This window comes from Nomascus leucogenys, chromosome 9 (genome assembly GCF_006542625.1).
Source record: "Nomascus leucogenys isolate Asia chromosome 9, Asia_NLE_v1, whole genome shotgun sequence".
Lineage (NCBI taxonomy): Eukaryota > Metazoa > Chordata > Mammalia > Primates > Hylobatidae > Nomascus > Nomascus leucogenys.
The window spans coordinates 57,885,683-57,901,497 of record NC_044389.1 but is presented as its reverse complement, the minus strand read 5'-3'; the positions used below and the strand labels follow the sequence as shown (position 1 = coordinate 57,901,497).

The 15,815-nt window shown below is 39.4% G+C and overlaps 1 long non-coding RNA gene and 1 pseudogene across 2 annotated transcripts; one reads left to right on the top strand and one right to left on the bottom strand.

The window, feature by feature from the left end:
• The first annotated feature begins 767 nt into the window (after window positions 1–767).
• Window positions 768–3,519, top strand: LOC101177785. The gene is made up of 2 exons (XR_178746.3): window positions 768–887; window positions 3,108–3,519. It is a non-coding gene; the product is annotated as an uncharacterized LOC101177785 (long non-coding RNA).
• An 11,385-nt stretch (window positions 3,520–14,904) lies between these two features.
• On the bottom strand, window positions 14,905–15,611 carry LOC100591642 (annotated as a pseudogene). Its single transcript, XR_001114045.1, has one exon. The product of XR_001114045.1 is annotated as a translation machinery-associated protein 16 pseudogene (transcript).
• Between the last annotated feature and the right edge of the window lie 204 nt (window positions 15,612–15,815).

Here is a 15,815-nt window from a genome sequence, read left to right as displayed (position 1 = left end):
AAAATGCTCATCATCACTGGCCATCAGAGAAATACAAATCAAAACCACAATGAGATACCATCTCACACCAGTTTGATGGCGATTATTAAAAAGTCAGGAAACAACAGGTGCTGGAGAGGATGTAGAGAAATAGGAACACTTTTACACTGTTGGTGGGACTGTAAACTAGTTCAACCTTTGTGGAAGAGTATGACGATTCCTCAGTGATCTAGAACTAGAAATACCATTTGACTCAGCCATCCCATTACTGGGTATATACCCGTAATACATGACACTATTATGAAAAACCATGTACGTAAATGGTGCATCTCTATTCTTGTTTACTTAAGATTTAGGATTAATTCCTAGAAGTTAAAGTACTTTTCTGGGCATAGTTTTAAGGCTTTCCTATGTATTCCTGAATGACCCTCCAAAAACTCTGGAGAATGCATTTTCTATGGTAATAATACCCCTAACCTGAGAAGCATAAGCTACGTCTGTCAAAACATTGTTAAATTGGTTTTTATCTCTCTGATTATTGGCAAAGTTGATCTTTCCTTCCTTCCTTCCTTCCTTCCTTCCTTCCTTCCTTCCTTCCTTCCTTCCTTCCTTCCTTTCTCTTCGTCTTTTTGCAGATTCTCCATTCAAGGTCTGTGCCAATTATTTTATTGGGGTGGTCGCCTTATTTTTAAAATCAAGTTCTTCTTAACATAGCAATAATTTAAATACCTGTCAATATGTTGCAAATATATTTACGCAAGTAGTTGCTCTTATATATATATATTTTTTTCAATTGAGACAAGATCTCACTGTGTTGCCTAACATGGACTGGAACTTCTTGGCTTGAGAAATCTTCTTGCCTCAGCCTCCCAAATAGCTAGGACTATACACACATGCTACTACACCTAGTAAGTTTCCTTTTAACCTTATAATATTTTAACATATAAAGTTAATTCATTTTTAATTATATATTAATACATTTCCTTATGTTTTTTCCCTTTGTATTTATGCTTTAAAAACCTTTCCTGCACTGAAATTACATATATATCCACCTATTTTTTCTTACAGTTCTAAAATTAAAATTTTTTTAGTCTATTTTATTCAACTCTTGTATGGAAAGACCAATCCAGGTATCCATCATTACCACTGACACCTTCTGAATGATGAGTCCTATTTAGCTTCTTGTGCAGATTTCCATATGCTCTGTCATGTGACTCCACTTATCTACTCTGGCTGCCACTGAATAAGCCAGATGTGTGCACCTATCCCAAGAGAACCAATCTTCAGGGAACCAATTTCACAAGTCACCAGCTAGGGGGCTATGAGGTGGACTTGCATGATAGCTCTGTCCAAACGGGAATGACTGGACAAAGAAGTTTCTTTTATAACTTGCCTTGGAAGTGTAAACAAAGATATAGCTGGTTAGTAGCAAAAGGATATGATGAGAAAATGCATGCAAAATTCCCATGAGACAGAGAAAACCATTAGTAAGCTGAAGATATGAGTAAACAAAAGCTATAAAACAGAGAATATAAAGTAGCTAGCTTTTTGATAGCACCAAGAGTGTAGAAATAGAATGGAAAGATGCAAGGTCATCTGCCATTGAGGGTGAACAATAGAATAACATTAGATGTAGAATTACTTTAGATTGCAAAACCAAAGACTTGAGAGATATCAAGAATTCAATCAGATGTCACTTTAATGTTTGTAAGAGTTTTTTGGTCCTATGAAACAGAAAATGAAAGAATAGAAATCCATCAAATTCAGAGTGCTTTATAGTTATGTGGAAACACATTTGCATGTCTTAAAATCCAAAGATTGAAGTCAATTGGATGGAGGCTCCAGATTCTAAGGTAACTTGAAGATTAACAATAATATGAGCAAATCTAGGGTATGTGAATTATGTGGCTTTCTCCTTTAAATTTTGGAGTCATTGATACAGCTATAAATAGACCCTTCCCATCAGTGTAACAGACAAGGATCTAGTCCCATCCTAGACTGATATCCTCTGGTTACCGGGAAACTTCAGCAAACTAAGAAATGCCCTCCTCTTAATTATTTGGGATGACATATTTACTTCCTTAGTGAGTATGCTGGATATTCTCTTATTTGCTGTTTACTCCTTAAGATTCACTCTCTTTCCCTCTCTACTCGCCTCTGAACCCCCAGAAAGCTGATCTAACAACCAGATCAACCAGGCTCTCTTGTTTTCTGGCTGCCAGAGGTTCAGAGGGTGACAGAGAATAGAGGGGTGAAGTATTTGTTCCCCTGTCTTTGTATATGTCAGGCTTCAGATTGGCAGTGGCTGTACTCCCTCACCCAAAGCCATGGCTCCTGTCAGGGGACCACCTGACAGCTCGAGGTTTTACTGCATTCTGATAAATGCCCCTTTAGACCTAGATAGGGTATCTGACCTCTTGTTGCTAGCCCTGGGATTTTTTGCCATTATTGTGGGTTTCCACCACATTTTTGTCAATAATCATTTAGCCAAACTTTTGTCCATTACCTTGTCTGAATGTGTAATCTATGTCCTGCAAGCACCCTAATGATTACATAACTGGTACCAAGAGGGGTCTCAGAAATAAGCTATTAAAATGGGATTTTGGGATTGAGTGTCTCACTTATTTGATGCAAAGATAAATAATCTTTTTTTTTGGCTGGGACACTGGTAATCCATGGTATGTGGTGTTATCATGATTACTCAAAGTATCATCAGTAGTAGCATAGAATGGAGTGCAGGTGGAGGGTGAGGGGTTAGAAGATAAAGCTGTCTAATTCTCCTGGCATCCTTTATTGAATAACCCAATTGATTATTTTATATTTAACATTTTAAATGTTTCTTTACTGATTGAAACAGTCTTTACCATAAACTAAATTCTTTTATATACTAAGGTCTGTTCCTGGGCTATTTATTTTGTTCTATTTATTTGGGTAAGTCTCATGGGATCACTTTATTTTATTGATCCTTCCTGTAAGTCAAAGACATAATACTGGCTCATAATAATAAAAGCTTCTACTTACATAGCATTACTTTGTCTCAGGCAATTTTCTAAGTGTGTTATATATATTAACTCATTCCATCTTCACAACCACTCTGAATAGAAGCTGTTATTATCTATTTTTTGCAGGTGGAAAATGAAGCACAGAGAAGTTCAGTGACTGACCTCAGATACTACCAGCAGAAAGCAGAACAGCTAGGATTTCAACTTAGGATGTCTGGATCCACAGTCTGCAGTCCTACCCGCTATGCTACACTGCCTCTAACTATGAGGAAGCAGGGGCATTTTTTTTTTTCTGGTGACTAAAAAGATACAGTTTAGGTGCATGGCTCCTGATAATCTAACTTACACAGCCTGGAAAAATTGATAGTTACTATATCCAGACTGTCTCATTCAATTAACAGTTTCTCAAGTAATCTTCTAGTTACTGTCATATTTTATCTGTATCAACTTAGCAAACCAAGTCCAAAACATTTTATACGTGTCTATCTTTTCCACTGTTCATATTATTGAGTTAGCCAAATAAATTTAATTTTTATTTCTACTGTTGGTTTCTCACAAATTATGGCTGGCATCTGTATATCTCTGAAGGTTCTACTGCATTGCTGGATTATCACTATATAATTATAAGAGATCACAGATTGCATTGATGAAGGCCACGATAAGACATGATGAAACAGGGTCCATCATGACTGGGTGAAACTATCTTCAATTTCCTGGTCTATAAAGCAGAGGTGAGAACAACTGACTCATAGCATTGGAGTGAATATTAGATTAAATAAGATCATGCATGTGGGAGCATCGAATGGTGTCTGGCATGGGGTAGGTCTTCATGTAATGTTAGTTGAATCTAAATCATTGTAGGTTATGGTTATTATATGGCCAAGACTGTAAGAGGAGATGAGGAGTTTTATATATTCATTGAATACTTTCCATAGTCTAGGCACTGTACTTGGTGGTTACATGCATATAGTTTTATATCATGGAATTAGTAAGTACTTTTATAAGATTACTTCCCTATGAGGTATAAGGCCTAAAATTAAGTTCCAACATGTCACGCTGCCTTTACATCTGGTGAAATCAGGGGCCTGGAGGGTCTTGAGTATCCCAATCACAAGTTCTCCCCACTCTGCTCTTGTGGATAAGGTCTCCAACCAGATAACCCTCTTAATCAAAGGGACCAGGGCAGTTCCTACTTATCCTTGAATAGGTATTTCAGTCCCTGACAGCCTGAAGATTTATTTTTAAAAGTCACTTATATTTTCCCACAGGAAATAGGGGGCAGCTCACCCTCTTGACTAACTAAAAGGTCTGCCTCCCATAGCCCTCAGTTATTGATTCTATTCCTGAGTGCAATCTGTCTATGGCCCAGTGAATTGTGCTGTGTTTCTTATGCCACCATGTGCTGTGAGTATATGTACTAACAAACAGCTGTGATCGCATTGGTTCAGTTTCAGGTGTTGTGTGTTTGGCCATCCCCATAATTCTAGGCTGAGAATCCTTTAAACCACAAGGTGATATAGAAGGTTGTCAAACACCCTAGGAGAAGCAATTGTACTGAATGTGTCCCATGGAATTCCCCAGATCATTGCTTCCCAAATTTTAATGTGGAAACCAGTTACCTGGGGATTTTGTTAAAATGTTCATCTGACTCAGTAGGTCTGCAGTGGGGCCTGAGATTCTGTATTTCTAACAAGCTCCCAGGTGATGCAGCTGTTCTTCAGACTGCATATTGACTAACAAGGCTCTAAGAGACAAATTCTAGCCAAGGGAAAATGGAACATTCACTGTGTCACTTGTTAATGGCCTTCCAATCATCTAAAAATCTGTAGCTTGCAGAATGGCTGGTAGCACCCACCAGGATCTGGGACATTCAGCCTGAGAAATAAAAAACTCATCAGGATCTGTGTAAGACATGAAGACAGAAATGGTACTAGAATAAAGAAAATGCTTAGAAGTCATATGCAGGTAGGGGAAAAGGTACTTATTAATCTCTGACACTGATCAAAGAGCATTACCATTTTAAAGCAGGATGTATCAGTACTCATAAAACTTATCACTGGACTTCTTAGCATTAAAGAACTTGGCTTGAGAGGGCGTTCCAAGATGGCTGAATAAGAACAGCTCCAGTCTGCAGCTCCCAGCGTGATCGACGCAGAAGATGGATGATTTCTTTATTTCCAACTGAGGTACCTGGTTCATCTCTTTGGGACTGGTTGGACACTGGGTGCAGCCCACAGAGGGTAAGCCAAAGCAGGGCAGGGCATCGCCTCACCAGGGAAGTGCAGGGGTCAGGGGATTTCCCTTTCCTAGCCAAGGGAAGCCGTGACAGACTACGTGGAAAAACGGGACACTCCTGCCCAAATACTGTGCTTTTCCCAAGGTCTTAGCAACTGGCAGACAAGGTGATTCTCTCCCCGGCCCATGCCTGGCTCAGCATCTCCCACACCCATGGAGCCTTGCTCACTGCTAGTGCAGCAGTCTGAGATCAATCTGTGAGATGGCAGCCTGGCTGGGGGAGGGGCATCCGCCATTGCTGAGGCTTAAGTAGGTAAACAAAGCAGCCCAGAAGCTGGAACTGAGCAGAGCCAACCACAGCTCAATAAGGCCTACTGCCTCTAGACTCCACTTCTGTGGGCAGGGCATAGCTGAACAAAAGGCAGCAGACAACTTCTGCAGACTTAAACGTCCCTGTCTGACAGTTCTGAAGAGAGCAGTGGTTCTTCTAGCATGGCATTTGAGCTCTGAGAATGGACAGACTGACTCCTCATGTAGGTCCCTGACCCCTGTGTAGCCCAACTGGGAGACACCTCCCATTAGGGGCCGACAGACACCTCATACATGTGGCTGCCCCTGTGGGACAAACTGTCCAGAGGAAGGATCAGGCAGCAACATTTGCTGATCTGCAATATTTGCTGTTCTGCAGCCTCTGCTGGTGATACCCAGGCAAACAGGATCTGGAGGGGAACTCCAGCAAACTCCAATAGACCTGCAGCTGAGGGACCTGACAGTTACAAGGAAAACTAACAAACAGAAAGGAATAGCATAACATCAACAAAAAGATCATCTACACCAAAACGCTATCTGTAGGTCACCAACATCAAAGACCAAAGGTAAATAAAACCACAAAGATGGGGAGAAACCAGTGCAGAAAAGCTGAAAATTCTAAAAATCAGAGCACCTCTTCTCCTTTAAAGGATCGCAGGTCCTCACCAGCAACGGAACAAAGCTGGATGGAGAATGACTTTGACAAGTTGACAGAAGTAGGCATCAGTAGGTCAGTAATAACAAATTTCTCCAAGCTAAAGGAGGATGTTTGAACCCATGGCAAGGAAGCTAAAAACCTTGAAAAATGATTACACTTATGGCTAACTAGAATAAACAGTGTAGAGAAGACATTAAATTACCTGATGGAGCTGAAAACCATGGCACAAGAACTTTGTGACGCATTTACAAACTTCAATAGCCAATTTGATCAAGTGGAGGAGAGGGTATCAGTGATGGAGGATCAAATTAATGAAATAAAGTGAGGAGACAAGGTTAGAGAAAAAAGTAAAAAGAAACAAAGCCTCCAAGAAATATGGGACTATGTGAAAAGGCCGAATTTACGTTTGACTGGTGTACCTGAAAGTGATGGAGAGAATGGAACCAAGTTGGAAAACACTCTTCAGGACATCATCCAGGAGAACTTCCCCAACATAGCAAGGCAAGCCAACATTCAAATTCAGGAAATACAGAGAACACCACAAAGATACTCCTCAAGAAGAGCAACCCCAAGACACATAATTGTCAGATTCACCAAGGTTGAGATGAAGGAAAAAGTGTTAAGGGCAGCCAGAGAGAAAGGTCGAGTTACCCACAATGGGAAGCCCATCAAACTAACAGCAGATCTCTTGGCAGAAACTCTACAAGCCAGAAAAGAGTGGAGGCCAATATTCAACATTCTTAAAGAAAAGAATTTTCAATCCAGAATCTTATATCCGGCCAAACTAAGCTTCATAAGTGAAGGAAAAATAAAATACTTTACAGACAAGCAAATGCTGAGAGATTTTGTCACCATGAGGCCTGCCTTACAAGAGCTTCTGAAGGAAGCACTAAACATGGAAAGAAAGAATCGTTACCAGTCACAGCAAAAACATGCCAAATTGTAAAGACCATTGATACTATGAAGAAACTGCATCAATTAATGGGCAAAATAACCAGTGAACATCATAATGACAGGATCAAATTCACACATAACAATATTAACCTTAAAAGTAAATGGACTAAATGCCCCAATTAAAAGACACAGACTGACAAATTGGATGAAAAGTCAAGACTCATCAGTGTGATGCATTCAGGGGACCCATCTCATGTGCAAAGACGCACATAGGCTCAAAATAAAGGGATGGAGGAAGATCTACCAAGCAAACGGAAAGCAAAGAAAAGCAGGGGTTGCAATCCTAGTCTCTGATAAAACAGACTTTAAACCAGCGAAGATCAAAAGAGACAAAGAAGGCCATTACATAATGGTAAAGGGATCAATTCAACAAGACGAGCTAACTATCCTAAATATATATGCACCCAATACAGGAGCACCCAGATTCATAAAGCAAGTCCTTAGAGACCTACAGAGGGACTTAGACACCCACATAATAATAATGAGAGACTTTAATATCCCACTGTCAATATTAGACAGATTGACGATACAGAAGGTTAACAAGGATATCCAGGACCTAACTCAGCTCTGCAACAAGCAGACCTAATAGACATCTACAGAACTCTCCACCCCAAATCAACAGAATATACATTCTTCTCAACACCACATCACACTTATTCTAAAATTGACCACATAATTGGAAGTAAAGCACTCCTCAGCAAGTGTAAAAGAACAGAAATCACAACAAACTGTCTCTCAGACCACAGTGCAATCTAATTAGAACTCAGGATTAAGAAACCCACTGAAAACCGCACAACTACATGGAAACTGAACAACTTGCTCCTGAATGACTACTGGGTACATAATGAAATGAAGGCAAAAATAAAGATGTTCTTTGAAATCAATCCAAATGCCCACAAGAGAAAGCAGGAAAGATCTAAAATTGACACCCTTACATCACAATTAAAATAACTGTGAAGAAAGAGCAAACAAATTCAAAAGCCAACAGAAGGCAAAAAATAACTAAGATCAGAGCAGAACTGATCTTAAAAAACCTTCAAAAACATCAATGAATCCAGGAGTTGGTTTTTTGAAAAGATCAACAAAATTGATAGACTGCTAGCAAGACTAATAAAGAAGAAAAGAGAGAAGAATCAAATAGACGCAATAAAAAATGATAAAGGGGATATCACCACCCATCCCACAGAAATAACAATCTGCCATAAGAGAATACTATAAACACCTCTACTCAAATAAACTAGAAAATCTAGAAGAAATGGATAAATTCCTGGACACATACACCCTCCCAAGACTAAACCAGGAAGAAGTTGAATCTCTGAATAGACCAATAACAGGCTCTGAAACTGAGGCAATAATTAATAGCCTGCCAACCAAAAAAAGTCCAGGACCAGATGGATTCACAGCCAAATTCTACCAGAGGTACAAAGAGGAGCTGGTACCATTCCTTCTGAAACTATTCCAATCAATAGCAAAAGAGGGAATCCCCTCTAACTCATTTTATGAGGCCAACACCATCCTGATACCAAAGCCTGGCAGAGACACAACAAAAAAGAATTTTAGACCAATATCCCTGATGAACATCAATGTGAGATTCCTCAATGAAATACTGCCAAACCAAATCCAGCAGCACATCAAAAAGCTTATCCACCATGATCAAGTCAGGTTCATCCCTAGGATGCAAGGCTGGTTCAACATATGCAAATCAATAAATGTAATCCATCACATAAACAGAACCAGAGACAAAAACCACATGATTATCTCAATAGGTGCAGAAAAGGCCTTTGACAAAATTCAACAGCCCTTCGTGCTAAAAGCTCTCAAGAAGCTAGGTATTCATGGAATATATCTCAAAATAATAAGAGCTATTTATGACAAACCCACAGCCAATTTCATACTGATTGGACAAAAACTGGAAGCATTCCCTTTGAAAACTGGCACAAGACAAGGATGCCCTCTCTCTCCACTCCTATTCAACATGGTGTTGGAAGTTCTGGCCAGGGCAATCAGGCAAGAGAAAGAAATAAAGGCAATTCAATTAGGAAATGAGGAAGCCAAATTGTCCCTGTTTGCAGATGACATGATTGTTTATTTAGAAAACCCCATTGTCGCAGCCCCAAATCTCCTTAAGCTGATAAGCAACTTCAGCAAAGTCTCAGGATACAAAATCCATGTGCAAAAATCACAAGCATTGCTATACACTAATAACAGACAAACAGAGAGCCAAATCATGAGTGAAGTCCTATTCACAATTGCTACAAAGAGAATAAAATACCTAGGAATCCAACTTACAAGGGATGTGAAGGACCTCTTCAAGGAGATCTACAAACTACTGCTTAAGGAAATAAAAAGACACAAACAAACGGAAGAATATTCCATGCTCATGGATAGGAAGAATCAATATCATGAAAATGGCCATACTGCCCAAAGTAATTTATAGATTCAATGCCATCCCCATCAAGCTACCAATGACTTTCTTCACAGAATTGGAAAAAACTACTTTAAATTTCATATGGAACCAAAAAAGAGCCTGCATTGCCAAGACAATCCTAAGCAAAAAGAAGAAAACTGGAGGCATCATGCTACCTGACTTCAAACTATACTATAAGGCTACAGTAACCAAAACAACATGGTACCGGTACGAAAACAGATATATAGACCAATGGAACAGAATATAGGTCTCAGAAATAATGCCACACATCTACAACCATCTGATCTTTGACAAACCTGACAAAAATAAACAATGGGGAAAGGATTTCCTATTTAATAAATGGTGCTGTGAAAACTGGCTAGCCATATGTAGAAAGCTGAAACTGGATCCCTTCCTTGCACCTTATACTAAAATTAATTCAAGATGGATTAAAGACTTAAATGTTAGACCTAAAACCATAAAAACTCTACAAGAAAACCTAGGCAATACCATTCAGGACATAGGCATGGGCAAGGACTTCATGACTAAAACACCAAAAGCAATGGCAACAAAAACCAAAATAGACAAATGGGATCTAATTAAACTAAACAGCTTCTGTGTGGCAACAAAACAAAACAAAACAAAACAAAACTACCATCAGAGTGAACAGGCAACCTACAGAATGGGAGAAAATTTTTGCAATCTACCCATCTGACAAAGGGCTAATATCCAGAATCTACAAAGAACTCAAACAAATTTACAAGAAAAAACCAACCCCATCAAAAAGTGGGCAAAGTATATGAACAGACACTTCTCAAAAGAAGACATCTGTGCAGCCTACAGGCACATGAAAAAATGCTCATCATCACTGTTCATTAGAGAAATGCAAATCAAAACCATGATGAGATACCGTCTCATGCCGGTTAGAATGGCAATCATTAAAAAGTCAGGAAACATCAGATGCCAGAGAGGATGTGGAGAAATAGGAATGCTTTTACACTGTTGGTGGGAGTGTAAATTAGTTCAACCATTGTGGAAGACAGTGTGGCAATTCCTCAGGGATCTAGAACTAGAATTACCATTTGACCCAGCAATCCCATTACTGGGTATATACCCAAAGGATTATAAATCATGCTGCTATAAAGACACATGCACACGGATGTTTATTGCAGCACTATTCACAATAGCAAAGACTTGGAACCAACCCAAATGTCCATCAATGATAGACTGGATTAAGAAAATGTGGTACATATACACCATGGAATACTATGCAGCCATAAAAAAGGATGAGTTCATGTCCTTTGCAGGGACATGGATGAAGCTGGAAACCATCATTCTCAGCAAACTATCACAAGGACAGAAAACCAAATACCACATGTTCTCACTCATAGGTGGGAATTGAACAATGAGATCAGTTGGACACAGGGCGGGGAACATCACACTCTGGGGTTGGGGTTGGGGGAGGAATAGCATTAGGAGAAATACCTAATGTAAATGATGAGTTGATGGGCGTGGCAAACCAACATGGCACATGTATACTTATGTATCAAACCTGCACGTTGTGCATGTGTACCCTAGAACTTAAGGTATAATAATAATAATAAAAAGAACTTGGCTTATTTCTATTAGTTTTCTAGTAAGGTTCATTGAGAAAAATATCTGTTTGACTCAGAAGAAGGAGGAATTATTTAGGATTTATTTCATAGTACTCTAATAACAATCATGCCAGAATCTTCTCACTGAGAAGGACAGAAGGTAAAGGAGAGAAGTAGGAGAGGGCTGGATGAAATAAAATCTTGTTTTCTCCAGGAGGTCTGACTTCAGTGAAGATCCAAAGGCAGAGGCCCCATAGGAATCCTTCTGCTCCCTGGAGACAATCCATATTAGATTGGCCTTATGCTTAGCAGACAGGCCTTAATACTAATTTATCTTGACCTTCTTATGTGATTCGTGTCAGCTTGGCTCTCATTTGTTAAGCTTGCTTTAATTATGTGCAAAATGCCTCATTATTTTTTATAAAGGAAGCAGCAAAGGAGACAATTATGCAAATGAATGAGGTGTGTTGTTCACCGAGGAGTTGCAGGCTAATTGGGCACTGGTACAAAAATATCATTGTCAAATACAGTGCTGCCAAAAAGATTCCCACCTATCCCTATTTCAAATTAAGTACATCAGTGCCTACAGGATAAATGCCCAAGAAGATAAAATGCCCTGAGAACTCAGATAGGGCCAGGATTTTCTTGCCAAGGTTGAAGGCTTATCTAAGTTGGCCAAGGTGAAGCTTCTCCTAGAAACATCTTTTTAGTTTTGTCTGTGGTCGTTGCCAAATGGGAATAATTTGTGTGTTGAACCCAGTATTATTTCCCCTTGTCTCTCCTTTGGAAAGTCTCACTCATTTATTCATTTTGTCTATTTTAATTCAATCTAGTTAAAATCTTCACCTAGGCCCTTCATGTGTGATTTGGCTCCTTCATACCTTAACTCAGGTCAGCTCTCATTGTCACCCTATCTTCACCCCACTGTGTGACCCCTAATTCCGTTTTATTAGATCAGGTCAGGAATAGATGTCCTATGCTTCCATGTTACCCTGTGTTTTTCTCTCAGGACTCAGGACATCTGTATTTAAATTCATTGCTGTTGTAAAATGACCTAAGCCACCTTGGTCATTTGCAATTATCATGTTTTCTCCAGAACGCATAGCCAGCGGGGATATTACACTGAAGGAAAGTTTCAAAACAGATTCTTCACAACAAATACCAAGCAGGCACAAAAACTGTCACACAGCTTGTTTTGTTGGCACAGTGAAATCCTCGCTTTCTGTCTTTTTTTCTTTTTTCTTTCTTTTTTATTTTTTTGAGACATAGTCTCGCTCTGTCGCCCAGGCTGTAGTGCATGATCTCGGCTCACTGCAAGCTCTGCCTCCCGGGTTCACGCCATTCTCCTGCCTCAGCCTCCCAAGTAGCTGGGACTACAGGCACCTGCCACCACACCTGGCTAATTTTTTGTATTTTTAGTAGAGATGGGGTTTCACCGCGTTAGCCAGGATGGTCTCCATCTCCTGACCTCATGATCCACCCGCCTCAGTCTCCCAAAGTGCTGGGAGCTGTCTTTTTAGTCTTTTTAAGCACCCAAACTAGCCCTTAATTAAAGGGTTCATTTGAGGCAGATGTGAAAATATTCAGTAACAAGAATCAGCTAAACTTCTAATCAGGATCAAATACTGACTAAATGGTAGGAACCAAAGAAATACCAAGGTCTAGGGCATTATTTTAAAAGATATAAGGCTATTAGTTTTGCTAGATTTTTATACGTGTTTATTGCAAGGTTGGGAGTGCCTATAGAATACTTTTAGTCATTCCATACAACTGACAGATCTTTTCTTTGACCAAAGAAAAATCATCTATAATATCCATTGTACTAAGTAACAAACCTGCTGTTGATCAGATATTAAGGTAACTAGCTTTCTGACAGCTGCCTCCAGAGTGTGGATTTTGATTAGTCTTTCAAATGCTAACTAATCATCCTGGAGTGTGTATTTTTGATTAGGGTAGTTCAGATATTAATCAACCACCTCTAAGACGTAAATTAAAATGCCCGCCTATTGATAAACACAGTCTATGAAGTATTTAAAGTTAATTGCAGACAATGTAGCAGTTGTTAAACTTGCAAGTTATTGTCTGGCTTACTTGCTGAAATGCAAGCCCCGTGGAGGGGGAGGAGATTTATTCACATCTTATACCCAGATTCTGCATGGTTCCAGACCTGGAGCAGGTGACCAAGAAATGTTTTTGGAATAAACGGGGATCATCTGACATCCTCACTTCTTTGCTTCTCAATTCTCCCTTTGCTTCCCATTTTCTTCTATCACTCTTCCTTCTTTTTTTCTCTGTCTCTCTTGTGATTCCCCTGCACCTCCCTTTTTTTTTTATTTGTGTGGGAAACTCATGTGACTTTTAAAGAATTTTGGCTATATATTCTGCTGTTGAAGAATTATGTTGTGTGAAGATTTGCTTTATCCTGATTCGGTCACTTGGAGGCTTCATACTTTGTGTTTTTGTCTGTAAAAGAAGGATAGCAGTAGTGCCTATCTGGAGGCTGTGAGAATTTGTGGATTGTGCTTAGCATGTTTAATTCTTCTTCTTCCTCACTCTTCTGATTTAGCCCTAGACCTGCTTCACTAATAATCTGATTACTTGAATTTCCTTAGCCATGATGTCATTCATTTATTTCTCCTTTAGTCTTGAGAGTGTGCCAGCGCAGTGTTTTCTTTGTTGGGTGTGTATATATGATGTAAAGTAGGTGGGCAGGGGTTGGCAGGCCAAGGAGAATGCTTTGCTGCACTTATCATCCTCTTCTAGCTGGGTTCTCTTAGACAAGCCAGTTAATCTCTTTCAGGTTTTGTTTTCTTATCTGTAAGAGGAGGTTATGATGGCAACCTCACATAGAGATCATAAGAATAAAATGAGATTAGTGTATGTGGAAGACATTCCGCCCAGATCAATGTTCAACAAATGTTAACGGAATGAAATAATCCTTTTTAGCCAATTGTCACATCAAGAGTTTAGTGAGGAAGCTGATCTTTCTGAACTATGGATATGAGATTTATTATAGGAGTGAGATCCTATACAATTGTGGGAAGTGGGGGAAGTGAAATGAAGGGTGACTGGGGGATCAAAGAAAACAAAAATCTGAAAGCCAGGCACATCCAGCCACCAAAGTGAGACCAAGGGAGAGCTGATGGAGAGGTCTGTGGGGGCAACTATTGCCTGTTTGGATCCACAGCCATGTTTGTTAATGGACCTGGGGTCTTGTAAACAGCAGAGGGAATGGTCAGGAAGAAAAGCTTGACCTTGAGTGGAGGAGGGTGACAACAATGTGGACTCCTCTGGCACCTGCATCTGTCTGACACCACATCCAAGGACGATGTTCAGAGAATAATGGTTACTGTTTCATTTCCATCTTCCAAATCTATGCAAATTCCACTGTTGACCAATATAACTCTGCATAATGTACAGCATAGGTATAAGCATTCTAGGAAACGTAGTTTCAGCTTTTCCAAGTTGACACAGAACAGACCACCATACCAATATTTTCCAGTTTAGAGTTAACTTATTTTGGCTTTGATTTAAACTACTCCCCAACCCCACTAAGGAATTCTGAAGATTACCCCTTAACTATGACTTAAGTTTACAGAGTTATATGAAGTATTAGCCTAAAGAGGCTCAGGATCCCTACTTCACACTTAAAATGCAATCTCACATAAGAGAAGGATTGTAATGTAATTATAAATTAGTTTCCTTACAAATAAGAAAGGGAGTTTTATTGATTATAATTTGGGTTTAAATTTATTTCTTTTTTTAAATTTGAAGCTCTCAAATTATTTATTTTCAATTCAAGTGAAGACAATTAGGCCACTGCAGTCATTTCCTCATCTGAATCACTTGATTCATCATTTAGTTCCAATTCCCCCAAATCTTGGTCTACAGTTATAACAGTTTTCCTCTTGCACTTCTTGGGGATTGCATCATTTGTGGCAAATTTTTCTCATTTTAATGTTTGGTAATTTCTTCAGATCAAAGTCCCATTCCCTAAATGTTTTCAGATTACTTGCATTTAGAATGTCTGGAATCTCAAGGCCATATCCTTCAAACTGCTGTCGCTCCCGCTCCATCGTCTGCTTGATGACGGTCTCCCGGGAACAGTGCCGCCTCCCCTGCCTGTCCCTGATACTGTTATGTAACTCAATCTGCTCCAGCTCACTGCTGAATCGATTTAAGTACCTTTCAATTAGTTCACAAGCATCTTTCTTTGAATATCTCTTTTTTTGGGGATCAAGATGATTTTGAAACCATTGAAGTTTTTCACCAACAAGGTTGAGACACAAGCCCTTTTCATTCTTCAATTTTTCCTTTTTTTCTTGTTTGTGGGCCTCTCTCTTAATTTGAGCTGCTTTTCTACTATATGGATGGATGACTTTTTTTTCCCGTCCTGCACTTTTTCCCGTTGGTGCTTTAGGCATGGTGACGTCCTCGTGGCCACGGAGCAGTTCCGCACTCTAGACCCAGGTAATCTCCTTGGGTTTAAATTTCAAATATACAGTATTACTTGTCAGGTTCTTTATGGTTTATTCATTGATTTATTATTTGTCTTCTCCCATTAGATTTGAAGTTTTATGATAATAGAAACATTGTCTCTCTTGCCATCTTTTCTGGGAGCCGCTTGGGACTCTGGCATGAGAGGCCTGGACTCTTTTGAACCTGTGTCTCTGTAT